We start from the raw sequence: 14794 nt of genomic DNA, 5'->3' as shown, positions 1-14794 counted from the left end.
CCGAGAAAGCCTGACCACCCAATAAGGTGAAGGGGCTAAGTGCACATAGTACTGTGATTTTGCACTTTCCCTCCCTGCTACAGAAAGAGGCTCTTCTTTGCAGAATCTCACTTTCCTCCCCTCTAGTCATTTGTATGGATCCCTTCTTCCAAAAGAAAGAGACAGAAGATACTACTGGCTTTAACTTCATTCAAACATTTAAATTGAGGCTACAATCTTCCCATCAAACTGCCTCTCACCTCCTCTCAACCATCACACCTCCTTTAGTGTCCCTCCACAAGACTGGAGTTCAACCAGGTAGACAAATAAAGGTGGGGAAACAAGACCGGGCTTTCACTGGGGGAAAAGTCCGTCTGATTTAGTCCGCAGAGGAGCTGCCAGGGAAATGAAGAAGCAAAAACTCTGCGCATAAAACCAACCTTTCCTCTAGCATTTTGTTCTCCACCTATGCACTTCTGAGATGGAGTAAGACAAGCAATGTGAAACTGTAACCTACCCAGTGAATTTGAGAAAAGTCGTTCTCAATTTTACTCTGATGAAAAATGGCATTTAATGAATAAAGATGTCAGGCTTCTACCTTTAAAAGTACCTCTGTCTCAGCAAGAGAGGCTGGCTAAGAATCCCCAACTGGAATTAACAAGCCAGACATCAGACTAAACATCTCAGAACTAGCTGCCCCTCATTCCCGGTCACTACCTTTCCAGTGTGTGTCTGCATCACGAACTCCCTCAGTTCCTGACAGCCTGGCTCTTCCAAAATGGAAAGCAAAGAGCCTGGACTCCTCTGTTTCACCGGCTGAAGAGCTGGTGAGATTTCTTAGCCCGGACACCAAGCTTCTTGCTCCCCTTTCCACCTTACAAATCACCCTCAACTCATCCTCTTTCTCCCCCAGGTCCCCACCCCTCCCACTCACATTACTCTTAATAACACCCAAGCCACCCATTTCTGTAGATAACCCCTGGCCTGGAGAACAAAGTGAAGAACAAAGAGCCGCTGCTTCAGGCGGCAGGAGGACGAGAGGCGAGGGTGGAGAGGGCAGCTGAGGACTGGGAAGCCTCCCGGGCACAAGCAGCCCAGCCTGGAAAGCTCCTGCCTAGGGTGGGTGAGGAAGCGGGGCAGGTCCCGTGGGCGCCGCGTGCTGCCACGCGCCTTATCGCCGGGGTCCAACACACCCGGGTAGCAAAGCCACGGAGTTTGGAGAGATCCTCCTGGACAGAAAGCAGCCAGGGGGGCGCAACCTAGAAAAGGCACGGCGAGTGAGGCTGCAGCGCGGGAGCTGCAGATCCGCTGAGTGACTGAGTGACAGCCCAGCGCCCGGCCCGCGGGCTCGCAACCCAGCCCCGCACCTGGACCAGGCGGCCACCCTGCTCCCTCAGGGCGCTCTCCTCTCCGGGGACTGGCTTCCGGCGGGCTCCGCGAGCTGGAACCGGCGCGACTTCACTCTTCCATCCTGGGACCCGGCGGCACGTTACAGACAGCCCTGCACTTCCTGTTTGAAACACAGGGGAGAGAAAGACCGAGAGAGATCCGAGTGCCGGCCAAGCGGAGGGAGGGACGCAGGCCGGCGAGGAGGGCGGACGAGGGGGCTGCGGGTTGCATAACCACCGCCGCCCGCCTCGCACGGTCCGCGGCACCCAGCGCTCTCCCGGAGGGCGACCCGCCACCCCGGCGGCCCGCGAGGTGGCTGCCCGCGGCCCGGCCTCCCCCTGCCGGCGGCCTCGCCTGCGGCGCACTGGCAGCCCTTCCGTTTCCAGCCCCCGCCTAGGTTTCCCCCTCCCCGCGCGGACCTAAGTCAACTACAAGCTGTCCGCCTGCCTCAGTGTTCCTCCTTTCCTCTCCTCTCCGCCCCCGGAAAAAAAAAAAAATCGGCCGGAGGGGAAGGTATAAAGACAAGCTGAGCCTTTCCAGGGGAGAGGAAGCTGGATTTACGCACAATTTTAAACTTAGCCACATCCCAGTATATCCACTACAGCTCAGCTGCCGAAAGAGCTTCTGGATGGGAAATTACTTCTCTTGCGCCTGGCTGACTCAAAAGGGAGAGCGTTCATGCAGCAGCCACGAACTGCCAAAAAAAAATAAAAGATAAAAAAGTATTCCGGGCTCCTAGGCTGTCTACTGGGATCCTTACCGGCACAGAGCCCTAATATTTACATAAACCAATTCCACACAAAAGATCATCATATAGTGCATTCTTCCAGAAAACAATTAAGTATTTCTCTGGGCGTATGAATCACAGAGCAGTTCCAAAGTTCTGCGTTTGTCCATTTTGTCACCCTCTGACTTGGGTGAACTTCGGGGTAGTGTTTAAAAGATAGTAAACAGGTGGTTTAAGAATTTGCCATAGGCAGAGTGTACCAGCTCCAGGAGTCCGCTTATGCATTCAGTGCCCAGTTTCTGGGCTTTCAGGTGTGGACAGATTCACCGGTACCCTACGTGCCCTTGCACACGAATCTATCAGGTTGCAAGGCACCTACAGCACTGTCTCTGATAAACAGCTCCTTTTATCATCAAGGTGATAGCTTAAATAAAAGTTATTCCTGTTTCAAAACTCAACATGGAGAACAGAATATAAAGGATGATTATTCTACATAAAAACTTAAATTTTGACTGAAAGAAAGAAACTGATGGACATTAAGCTCCTGCTAAGCGTTAGCATCTCATTTTAATCTCCCTTTAGTCTTAATATTTCCCAACAGATCTGCAAAAGTCCTATTCTCATATTCCCAATTGAGGAAGCAGGGTCAGAGAAGTTAAGTAACTGTCCTGATGTCTTAGCTAGAAAGTGGTCAAACGGAGAATTGAATAAGAGTTCTTTCCTAAGTGTAAAATCTGGGCCATTTCCTCTAAGCTCTGCTTATTCTCAAAACAATAGTGAATTCTCAGAGAAAAATCAAGCCCATCGACCATCTGTGATCCATTCCTTCATCTCCAAACGAGCCTGCAATTCCATGCTATCACTCTGTTGAACTAGCTAGGCTCCTTACCCACCTGAATAATATGTACCTTGATTACTTGAGCAGAGGACACCGTGCTCTTTCCCATTATCTACCACTGGCTCTGTCCGCCTTTTCAGAATTACTCGGTGGCAAAAGTTCAAAAGGTTCTAGGATAGCCACTCATATGCCAAGGTACAAAGTCTATCCAGTTCAGAACCTAATCTGCTGACTAATGTTTGTTCCCTGAATTCTCTTCCAACTGGGCCCTTTTAAGAGGAAGGCAAACAAACAAACAAAAACCACACCACACAAAACAAAACATGCATGGACTCCACTCTTAGTGAAACTTGAAATTCTCTCACTTTCCATCTCCTTCTGCTTTGGCACTTAGTTCGCACTCACCTGTCAATAGCATGCTGCCACGAGCCTCCTGACAAGCCAAGAAACAGAGCATGTATTAAGAGGTGATTAAGAAGCTTGGCAATGAGACCCCAGACACTTGAGCGGAGAGTGAGGGAGAAAGTGAGTGCTTTTGTCTTGTCTGCTGATGAGCTATGTCTCACTCGCCCTTCCCCACCACCTCACTCAGCAGCACAGACTCTGGAGCTGTAGGGCACGCAGGTGAAGGGCAAGGACAGTTCAAGTGTGCCGGTAGGGGCTGGGCAGGGGCAGATGCACTCCCGTCCTTCAGGTTCGCACAGTGGCATGCGGGCTTATTACTAAAAACCTCCTGAGGGATCTTAGCATGCTTTTAGGGTCCAGGTCTGCCTCTGCTGCCATCATTTGCCTTCTCTCAGTCCCTTGCTTACCCTGGACCTGTCCACTCTTCATTTCTTTTCACCAACCTAATGCTTCTTCCCAAAGCACTGCCACTGCTTTCCCACAAAGTACCTGGTGGGAGGGAGGGAGGAAGGAAGGAGGGCACTGAACTCAAAACTTCTCTCAATTCTCTCATTAAAAAAAAAAAAGTCAATAATTACCATGTTTTGGATACAATTCTATTTCAAAATACCTTTTGGTATCCCTGCCTTCATTTCTGTTACTCATAAATCCAAGAGCCTAAACCTCTAAAGAAAAATGAAATTCTTGAGACAAAGCAAAGGAAACATGCTTAAATTAAGCTGCCTGGATCCCAAAGTTCATAGTTTGGATAATACAACATCCTAAGATTGCATCCATTCCTGACAAGTATATAACCTAACAATCACAAGACCAAAGCATCATATCGTACTTTCTCACAGCTCAGCTATTCTCCTGCCCCTTCTGTATTTCATGGAAAGTGTTTCTTCCTTGCCACCGTTAGGCAGAAAAAAATATTAAAATAACAACCTCATAAAAAGAGAAAAAAATGCTCCCAGGTAGGCACAAATGACTCCACAAAAAATAAAACTGATTTTGGAAGAATACTGGAGGTTAATTTTGCAAGTCTCCACTCCCTAAGTACCACAGTCTGTGGACCAACACAGCAAAGTGTGAAAGCCATTTTAGAGGCTCCAAATTAAGTGACAAAAGATAGCTTTCCTGAGGACTAATGGGTGTGGAGAAAGAGATGATAAACTCATATCCCAAAACGATGCTCCTTATCTTTCTTCATCTTAAAAGAGACAGACCTTACTTTGGTGATTAAAAATGTCTGCCACACGATTTCTCTGTGTGAGGAATCTTGGCCATTATTACAGCTGGATTTTCTGCAAATGAAAAATGACAACAAGCCATCTGGTTACCTAAGAGACTGTCTCTCTGTAACAGCAGCCTTCACAGCGGCATCCCTGTCTCTGTCTTCACTTCCAGGGTGGCACATGCAACAGGCTTTTCTGTGAAGGAGGTCTCTGGCACTCACACTCATCTCCCGGCCTCTGCAAAACCTGGGCCGTGGCTTTCAAGGAAAATGTCTTCAGAGCCAACTGGCTGGCTTGATTGGCATTTACCCACGGACGGTTATTAGCCATTTTCAAGGAGCCAGAGTGTCATTTCCCATGGCAAAAATGTAGCAAGGGGATGCAAATCACCTTTTTAAAAAAGTCTGCCTGCAAGGTGGTTTAGGCTCCCTCCTAGGCACAAGAGTCTCCTGGTTTCAAGCAAGTTGAGAAGGAAAGCACTACTCAGAACACCTGCAGCATTACTTGGAAGACCCAGCTACACGTCAGAAACACAGGCTTGGGTGGCAACAGGCGTGAGCTGGTATGTCCCTGAGCTCAGTGCTTCAAAGCACACACATCTTGAGCAGAATTAGTAACATTTACATAGGACCCACACATGCCCTGCCTCACTGGATTCTCAGAACTGCCTTTGCAAGGAGGTCTCATTACCACTGTGCGAGAAGTGGAGCTCATAGGTGTTGTTCTCAAAGCAGTAGGTAATGGAGCTAAAATTCACCCTGGGTCTGTTCTTCCTCTGGATTGAGAAGAAATGAGTAGGTGCATTTTGGCTGTGGATTTATTATTCTGTGCTACACATCTTTTACTCAGAAGAATCTCTCTCAACTATATCACGTGATTTCATCAACTTCCCAAGTTGTTTGAAAGAGTAAACTATAAACATGTATTTTCCAACGGGCCAACTGATTCTTAGCAATATGTCAATATAGATTAGGTTAAACATGATCTTAGGTTGCAGCTGAAAAGTATTTAATAAAATAATAAATAAGACAGATCCACAGGTCGATCAAACTGTGATGGACAAAATCTTTTTTTTTTTTTTTGGTCTGAGTTGGGTCTTTTGCTGCACGCGGGCTTTTCTCTAGTTGTAGTGAGCGGGGGCTACTCTTCCTTGTGGTGCGCGGGCTTCTCACTGCCGTGGCTTCTCTTGTTGTGGAGCACGGGCTCTAGGGCGCATGGGCTTCAGCAGTTGTGGCGCCACGGCTCAGTTGTGGCTCGCGGGCTCTAGAGCACAGGCTCAGTACTTGTGGCACATGGACTTACAGTTGCTCCACTGTGTGTGGGATCTTCCTGGACCAGGGCTCGAACCCGTGTCCCCTGCATTGGCAGGCAGATTCTTAACCACTGCACCACCAGGGAAGTCCCAATGGACAAAACCTTAATACATTTTTTCCAAGTTTCCCCTCTCATTCTTCAGTTAGTATGCAAATATACATGTAAAGTGAGCCATGACGGCTGATGTACTGTGATTCAGTGAACATAAATATGAAAGATTAGCAGGAAACCATATAAGCTTGACTAAATGCAAATACTTGTACATAAGTTAAGAGTATTCAAACTGTTCCTGGCACAGACTGCTAACATGAACAGCCTTGGGTTATTTACTGACTGTTGATCATGATGTGTATGGTGTAGACTAAACACTGTCCTATAAGACATTTTTCTTTGGAAGGCGTGTTTTGTCTGTTCATTGTCTGCAGTGGGTATTTCTGCCTCCTTATTAAAAAGAAAATTTAAAAATTCTCTTTGGGCATCCGTTTAAAAATAATACATTAAAAATCCAACAACTTAAAATGATTTAACAGGTCCAATAAATATAATGTTTATTACTAAGAAAATAATGTTCTTAAAAAGATTTTTTAAATATATAAATATCTACAATTACACACTGGGAAGTAGCAATATAAGAGTTGATAGGGAACAAGTCATATTGTCTACTGAGTATATCAATTCGCAACCACCTATTATAACGGAATCTTCAAGAAGAAAAGCAATTTACAAATAATTTAAGGTGGCAAAGCTGGACAGTTTGATCTTCATCACCTTTCCTTTGCCTGCAGTGGAGTGACTAAGGCAAATAGCATGAAAGAGAAACAAAGTGCCTGGAAAACCCAGAAACGTTATTATAAACTTTTGAAAGATTATTCATCAATTTTTAAACTAAACCTAGCTAAACAAATTCCAACCACTTTACATGTATTGACTCAATTATTCTGGACAACTCTATGAAGCAAGAACTACCATTACTTCCATATTACAGACCAGGAAACAGACAAGAGCTATTAAGTAATTTGCCTAAAGTAATACTACTAGCAAATACCAGAACTTGGGCAGCCTGGTTGGCCACAGAATCTACTTTTAACCAACACATTTTACTACCAGTGGGGTACCATTGGCTTGGGCTTGCTTTCTCCAGAATGAAAGTTCATGGGGAATAGTCCCATGCTAAGGCAGAAGGAGAGAAGTGAAAGGTCAGGGGTTTTCCTTTCTACAGCAAGAATGGAACCACTGGTTGTACACGGTCAGGGATGCAGTGCCTGCTACATGTTGCTGAATAAATGAATATTTAAAAGAAAGGAAAAGATATCTGCCGAACAGCCAACTCAGGAAGAAGGGCTGCTTCCTTACCTTGACCAGAATCCTGGATTGCAAGGCTCCAGGATTGCCCGCCTCCAGCACAACTGAATTAGCAAGGGAAGGGAATGCACTGAACTCCACATGCTTTGATCTTGACAAAGCATTTGATAGTGCCCCATACAATCAGGATGGCCAAATCAACTGAAACTTACGTGGCTACAAGAACCACACAGGAGTTAAGCAGGCTGGAAAGAAAAACACTGGATACATCTACCAGTGTGATGAAGAAAAGAACCACAAGGAACAGTATTCAATCTGTATTCAAGTAACTTAGAAATTATTCACACTGTTATAATCAAATTTGCACATAACGTTAATCTGGGAGGGGTGAAAAGGGCAAATGAGGGCAAGCCAAATGACTTAGTTAAATTAACAGAGAGGTGAGGAAAAACAGGAAGTTTGGTTTCATTTCTGTTCTCCCTTTAATTTTCAGGGAGGGGCTGAGGATGCCCACTGGGTAGTAACCGCCTCTAGACCTGAAATGCCAAGACTGAACTAAAGGTAAAGTAAGCAATAGCAAACTGGATATGTTTAAGATTTTAGGACCTTCGGTCTGAACTTCAAAAAGCATGATCCTATTATTCCACACACCATCAGTAAAGTTCCACGGGAAATAATATTCCTTTCAACAAGAAGACTTTGTTAGCAAAACTCAGAGAAATGAAGGGGCTCAAAGGCTGAATTTAGAGGTCAGATGAAAAAGTCAGTGGTGTATGTATAATCTGGCCCCACTACAAATATGCTGCTCAGGCAGAAGGTCATGAGAATGGTTTGTAAACATACGGCAGGATAAAGAACAGCGGAGAAGGAAGAGAGAAGAGAGCAAAAACTTGGACTAACATTATTTTTTTAAGCATAAATTATAATTTCTAATTTTTTTTAATGTTGAGAAATTGCTTCTCCCTTGGTAGAACTGTTTGCTCTCCCAGCAAAATTTATACTTTAAAAGTCAGTCGTTGATTTAGAACTCAAGAAACGGAAGCAGGAGGGGTCTGCAACATTTGGAAAAAAAAAAAAATGGCCTAACTTCATGCTAGGTCCCAGGAAATGTACAAGTGAGCATCATACCACTCAACTCCTAAGAGACTGAAGAGCTGAACTATTAGCTGTGTAGCCACCATGCCCCAGGCAGCGGACTCCACAGCTGATGAGAGATTGTCCACGAAGGGACAGTCACGAAGGAAATGCTGCATGTTCCATTTCCTTCGAAATAAACAAACAAAAAAAGCGGGTGGGGCAGGGTAGGGGACTTAGCACAAAGGCATAAAGTTTAGAGCCATAGTGCATTCTATTGTAGATGAATGGGAAAATTTATGTGAAAATGATGGTGCTCTGAGATTATTTAATATCTATACGGAATAATAAGCAAACGATGAAACCTAAATAGACAGATCTTCCCCAAGGTTTGATTCCTGGCCGCCTCCTATGGTTTATAAATCATCCACACGATGGCAAACTCACAATTGGCCTCAGAATGTCTACAGGCCCTACTCCCTTATCTGACTGCACTCAGAATCACCTGCAGGCTTTTAAACAGAATGTCTGGGGCAGGGGGTGGGTGGGTGCTGCTGGTGGGCATGGGGTGTTCCCAGAATCTGTATGTTTAAGGACTCCCAGGTGACCCTATGCTGCAGTCTGGTTGGGGAACCTTTGCTGCACACGTTCTACTCCTTTCTAGACACTGCCACCAGAATCAGTCACATCAGAGACTAAATGATTCCCCTTCTCAAGAACGTTTAATGGAATAACCTTCAAAGGCAATGGAATGGAGTCTAAATTCCTTAGCAGGACACTTGAGACCCTCTGTGATCTGTTCCCAAACTACTTTTCTGCCCTCCTTCCCTCCCACATCCCTCACTCTGTCACAGCACCATTCCCAGAACACATCACACGCTTCTTTTATGTCTTGGGCACTTGCTGCCCCAATGTTCCCTCAGCGCTGCTCAAGTTATTTTTCTCTGTGAAACCTTCTCTGATCTTTCCAATCAAAATCAGTCTCTCCTTCCTCTCAACAAATGTTCAAAAAAATTAGCTCATGCAGGAATTACAGCATATACCGCGTGCTGAGCTGAATTACACCAAACTGCGTAGGTGGTGGTCTCCCCCTGAAAGCAGGGGCATGTAACACACTCATTTTTCATACTGTGAATGAGAGACAGACCTAGGCTCAAAGTTTAGCTCTTCCGGTTACTTACTAGCACTGTAACCCTTGGTAGGTTATTTAAATACTATGAGCCTCAATTTTATAATCTTTGAAATGGGACACACACAAAATGATTCCTACCTTCATGACTAATTTGAGGATAAAACAGGAAAAGTGGCCCAATGCGGACCACCTAAAATGCACCAAAATGACAGCTGTTGTAAATATCATTTATCAATTTTTGTTTCCTATCCTACCAGAATGCATTGCAGACATAGTAAGAGTTCCAGAAGTATTTGCCTCCACTCAAAAACAAACAAACAAACAAAAGCATTTGCTTTCAAAGTAATAAGCAGTGATTTCTTAAAGCCCTTTCTCCTTGCCCGATTTTGTTCTGTTATGAAGGGCATTTCATAATATTTCTATTGAGAAGTCATCTTTCCTTCAAAAATCCTTCAAAAATCAATGTACAAAATTCTAAAGAACAAGCCCTGTCTGTCCCTCCTCCTCCAGCTTGGCTTTCTGCTTTGAACTACAGTAACTGCACTGCCCAGAGAATTGCCCGCTTCACCCTCACAACAAACAGCACTTTGTAGGCAAACTGGAGGCGAGCCCAAAGCAGGAGAGGGCACCAAGGAAAAGGAGTTTGGGCCAGAAACTGAGCGGACACCCACATTATCATCCACACTGTACCACAGGTAAGGAGAGAACAGGAAAGGAAAGAAGCTCAGATCAACGCAAACCTTCCCACCAATTCCCAAGCCTCCAGCTCACCACTCACCCAACGGGAAAGACTCCCGAGGCTCACAGAGCGCACGCGGGTCCCCAGCTGCCTAACACACACGGCCATTGTTGTCAATAAAACATCGTCCTATGTAATAGCTTCTTATCCTCACCAAACCAATCCTATTGCCGTTATCACCCCACCCCCTCCACCAATTACAGGGGATGAAACCCAAGTCGGGAAGTCCAAGGCCACACAGTCAGTAGCGATCAGAAGAGTGCCAGGACTAAACTCAAGTCATCTAAGCTCCAAGCCCTTGGCCCTTCCCACGGACTTTTATGAAGTGTGAAAAGCAATTTTTAAAACTTTCTCAGAAGCTCACCAAATCCACTAGCTGTAAAGGTAAGAGTTTCTGTCCTCTTAAAAACAAATCTGGTGCCAAGAGTGAGGGCTGTCACAGCAAGGAGGCCCCACCTGCAGCCCTTAGAATGATCAGTCCGGTATCTTAGGACAGTGTTCCAGGAAGACCCTTTAGTTTCTGTTCCTAGACGGAAACTGTCTCCTGACAATTCTGTTTGTTCATGTGGTTTGGGGAGGAGGTATTAGGGAAGGAGTATAATTTTCTTTTTTTTAAAATCAAACCCTGCTCCTGAGTTTAAAGCTGAGGTGATATGGAAAGCAAAAAAAGTTTGTACAGCCTATGTGCAATCCTTGTCGTGAGAAGAGTACAAGAGGCCATAACGCAGTCCTCAAAAGCACAGATTCTGAAGCCATGACTGCCTGGGTTCCAATCACAGCTCTGTTGCTTCCAGCTCTGTGGCCTTGAGTCCCCTGGCTGCTCACAGAGATGGGGAAGTGCAGCCAGACAGGGCAACTGGGCCTTGTTGTTCTCTGCTACAAATGGGCTGTTGTGAGGAACACATGACCTAATATATATAAAGTGCTCCAAGCAGTGCCAGGCATGTGTAAGTACTACGCAAGTGTTTCCTATTATTATTTCCAGAATAGATTACTCTCTACAATTGTGTTCTTTTTCAAGTGTATTTTAGAAGGCTGAAGAAGACTTCTTGCACAATTTGTTAATCCATAACGCCCCAAACCAGCACAACGATTATTTACAAATTTCACTTCCTGATAGGATCTTCCAGGATTTCCATCTGTGGACTAGAGTCCCCAGAAGAACAAACAGTGGAATTCGAAGAATCTTCCTCCTTCCCAGCAACAGTGCAAGTAAATCTGTACCCATTCTCTCCATACTACAAAGGGGCTTCCACGCTGAGAAACTAAATAAAACAAAACGAAGAACTTATAGCATTGAACTAACTAACATAGGGGAACATCTGTAAAATTTGCTTTATATTCTGAAAACAACCAAAGCGTTAAAAATTTAAAGTTATACCAGCTGAGAAAGACATGGTTCAGGTCACAGAGGGACGGCAATCCTAAGGACTGGGATAAAACCTGCTGATGAATCAAAAGGTTTATTTCCCAGAAAATGCTGGAATTCCAAGAACAATGTGCTACCCCTGGGATGATTAAGAGAAAAATGGTTTTAAAAATCCCCTCCCAGGCTAAAAGTCTAGACTCAGCTAGTAACAGAGCTGCTAGAGTATCACCTCTCCTCTCCTTCGGAGAGGGCATATGTACAACAACAGATTAGACTTAAACAATGGAAGGATTTTCCCCAGGACAGCAGATAAAACTAAAGACAGGAGCACTAGAAGGAAGGGTCACAACACAGGTCTGGGGTCATGGCCTGCCCGGGGGCACCCAGCCAGGAAGAGGGGCTAAAACTCAGCCTGCACTGACCTCCAATCAGCGTGCCTGGCGGGGCAGGTGCAGCCCTGCGGCCACTGACTTCACACGAAGGGACCATGGGGGCTACACCAGTGGCACTGAGCACACCAGCCCCCCGCAAGCCAAACAAGCTGGAGTCCAGAGCCATCCGGGAGCGGCGGGGCTATCGCCGCTCAGACAATGCCGTGGTTTACGGGGTGGGGGAAGAGTGCTTGTCTGTACCGTGGAAACGTTTTCGGCTTTCCTGGTTTACTTTGTGACGCCAGCTGTCCTGTCGTCGCCTCTTCCTTTCCTCACTCTATATTCTCCTGACCTAAATCCTTTCTTTTCCTTTTCACTCCAATTCTCCTTTTCAAGAAGCCACCACACAAGTTGACGTGCACACTAGGAACGGCAAAACAACAGCCCTCTGCCCAACCAGAGCTTCTGCGCTATTTCTGAATATTTATCACATCACAATGTTCCCTTCTCATGTAAGGACTCCTCTTTCATCTCCCTCTCCTCCCTATAACCCCCAAATCAATGTTAAGATATAACGGAGTATTCCTCTTCACCTATCTTCTGGGGGGGACGATCCTTCTTGCCCTCCAAGCGGCTCTGACCCTTTGTTCTCTACCAAGGGGCCCACCTGCCTCCCCCCCCACCCCCGCCCCCGTATCTTCTCCTACCTGCTGCATTCCCATACTCCGCGTATTTCTCTCTGAGTCTGTCACTCCTCAGGCAGGACAACCCCTTCAAATGTAACCACTCTGGATGTAACAAACCAAATTTAAAGGGCAGAAATTGTTACCATTACAAGTATGGGGATTTGGGTTTGTTTTGTTCTGCTTTCTGTATGTGTGTGTGTGTTGTGTGTGTGTTTTGTGTGTGTGTGTGTGTGTGTGTGTGCGTGTGTGTGTGGTACATAAAACGATGACATCATTTTGCTTTGTTTCCACTTTTTAAAAGTGTATTATGCTTTTATTTAAATCATATGCTTCCATTTACCTGGCCACTAAAAGGCTATCTATCTCTAAGGGCCTAAGCTCACAGGCTGTATCCAGCCCACAAAGCTATTTTGTTTGGTCTGCAGGAAGTTCTTTTTAAAACGTCGTGTTAGCCAATCTTTTAAAATCAAGAGATTTTTAAGTAATCCAGATTTCTGGCTTACAGTGAAAAAAATCAGAAGATCTGTCAAGACTGGCCCACATTCCCATATGGCAACAGTTGGCTGCTGAACAGATCTGCTCAACAGGCCCCTTTTAGACAGGACCTGCAGTTGCTGGTTCAGCCCAGGTTCACCCCCCACTCCCTCCTGATCACCCTACCCTGAGGTTGAGTACCAGCTGTCATAAATTATCCCATGTGAGGCCCGCTTCGGGCAGTGTTTGGGATATGCCTGAGACCATAGCTAGCATCTAACTCTCTCTGGTTAGAGCACAAATTACAGATGTAATTATAAAGTTTCTGCTTCGTACAGAATTTTCCAGGTACAAATAATTCATAAAGAAAAGAACTTAGAACTAAACAAAAAGGAAAATGTCCCATAATAGATAAATACTAGAAAAGAACTAAGTTGAAAGAGAAAGCCTCTGGGTGTGTGTGCATGCGTACGTGCGTGCATGTGCGTGCGTGTGTGTAGGAAGGGGATTCATTTGTGCAAGCTGTGTAACACTGCAGACCATTTCCCAATTTGTACTTGGTTATTGGCTAAATGTTAATATGAACAATAGAACCATTAAAGTAGAAACTCTAACAGAGTGAATTCACTCCACTGAAATAATTATATTGGAGCATAATCAATCTATGAACAAGACAGACTACATATCACACAGATATCTGGATATTTCTTGATTCATCATCATTAACTCAGAGGATATGGGTAATGATTACTTGTCTTTAACTGCATATATTTGTGATAGCATTTATTCAGCAAACATTGGGATAAAACACCTTAACAAATATTAGCTACATCTTTATATATTTATGTACAGTAGTGTTGTAGGGTCAGATCTAATTAGGAGGAGGGCACTCAGTGCGAGCTATTACAAGTGGCATTCTATCACCAATATTGATGATAAAAGAGAATAGGGCTAGAAAAAGCACCAAAATAAGTGATTTTACATTACCCTCTCAATTCTAGAATCAACTTTCACTCAAGTGGTTTTACCGACAGGTTGACGTTTTCTAAAACCACTGTGCGCTGATGAGAACTCTGGCCTGGAAGCCTGCAGAGCTGGGTGCCCCTATAGCTCTCCTCAGCTGTGTACCCACGCTTCAGATCTGGTCCGTAAATGAGGAGCATGAACTAGACAAGCTGTAAGGTCTCTTTACACATCAAAATTAGATTCTCTTTCTTTAAAAGAAATATTAATAATATTATAAAATGAATACAAAGAAATCTAAGATAAACGAGAAGAGTGCAGTACATTAAGAGAATGAGTTTTGAAATAAACAAAACTAGCTTCAAATTCCACCTCCACCACTTCTTTGTGATTTTTTTTTTTGCAAATCACATAACCTCTCAAGCCTCAGTTACCTCATCTCTAAAGTGGGAATAAGTCCACCTTCCACTCAGGATTGTTTTGCAGATTAAATGAGAATGCATGTAAATTCCAGGGCATAGGTCTGGACAATCTGTAAATGCCTAAGAAATGATTATTGTTATTAGCTATGGGTATTCCATAAATCGCTCAATTACTTCTTGACCAGTTCAGTTTTAAAAAAAAACACTAGTTATATCTGATAATAAACTAATTTTAAAAGCTTATTTCAGTAGGGTGCCATTGCAAGAATCATGGGGGTCATTTTCCAAAGACTTTTAATATTCAAATAATTCTCAGAACTGGCTTGGGAACAAGAGAATTTGACAGACGGCACTTCATTCCCAGTGTGATGGGCATGAATCTGTCCCGTCTCC

General features: G+C 44.6%; 1 protein-coding gene across 5 annotated transcripts in view; it reads right to left on the bottom strand.

Moving 5' to 3' along the window:
• Window positions 1-14794, bottom strand: part of LRRC8D (leucine rich repeat containing 8 VRAC subunit D) — a 114182-nt gene that overhangs the window by 91700 nt on the left and 7688 nt on the right. The window contains exons 1-2 of one of the 5 annotated variants that reach the window (XM_079904259.1): window positions 1788-1839; window positions 1347-1489 (exon numbers count right to left, since the gene is read on the bottom strand). The exons of 3 other annotated variants lie outside the window; for them this stretch is intronic. The gene's annotated coding sequence lies outside the window, so the exon portion shown is untranslated. Of the gene's footprint in view, window positions 1-1346; window positions 1490-1787; window positions 1840-14794 lie in introns of those variants that run through there. One more of the 5 variants, XM_079904258.1, reaches the window with a different exon arrangement.

The sequence above is a fragment of the Stenella coeruleoalba genome (assembly GCF_951394435.1).
Source record: "Stenella coeruleoalba genome assembly, chromosome: 1".
Lineage (NCBI taxonomy): Eukaryota > Metazoa > Chordata > Mammalia > Artiodactyla > Delphinidae > Stenella > Stenella coeruleoalba.
The sequence above is the reverse complement of the archived record's forward strand: the minus strand, read 5'-3'. Positions and strand labels throughout refer to the sequence as shown.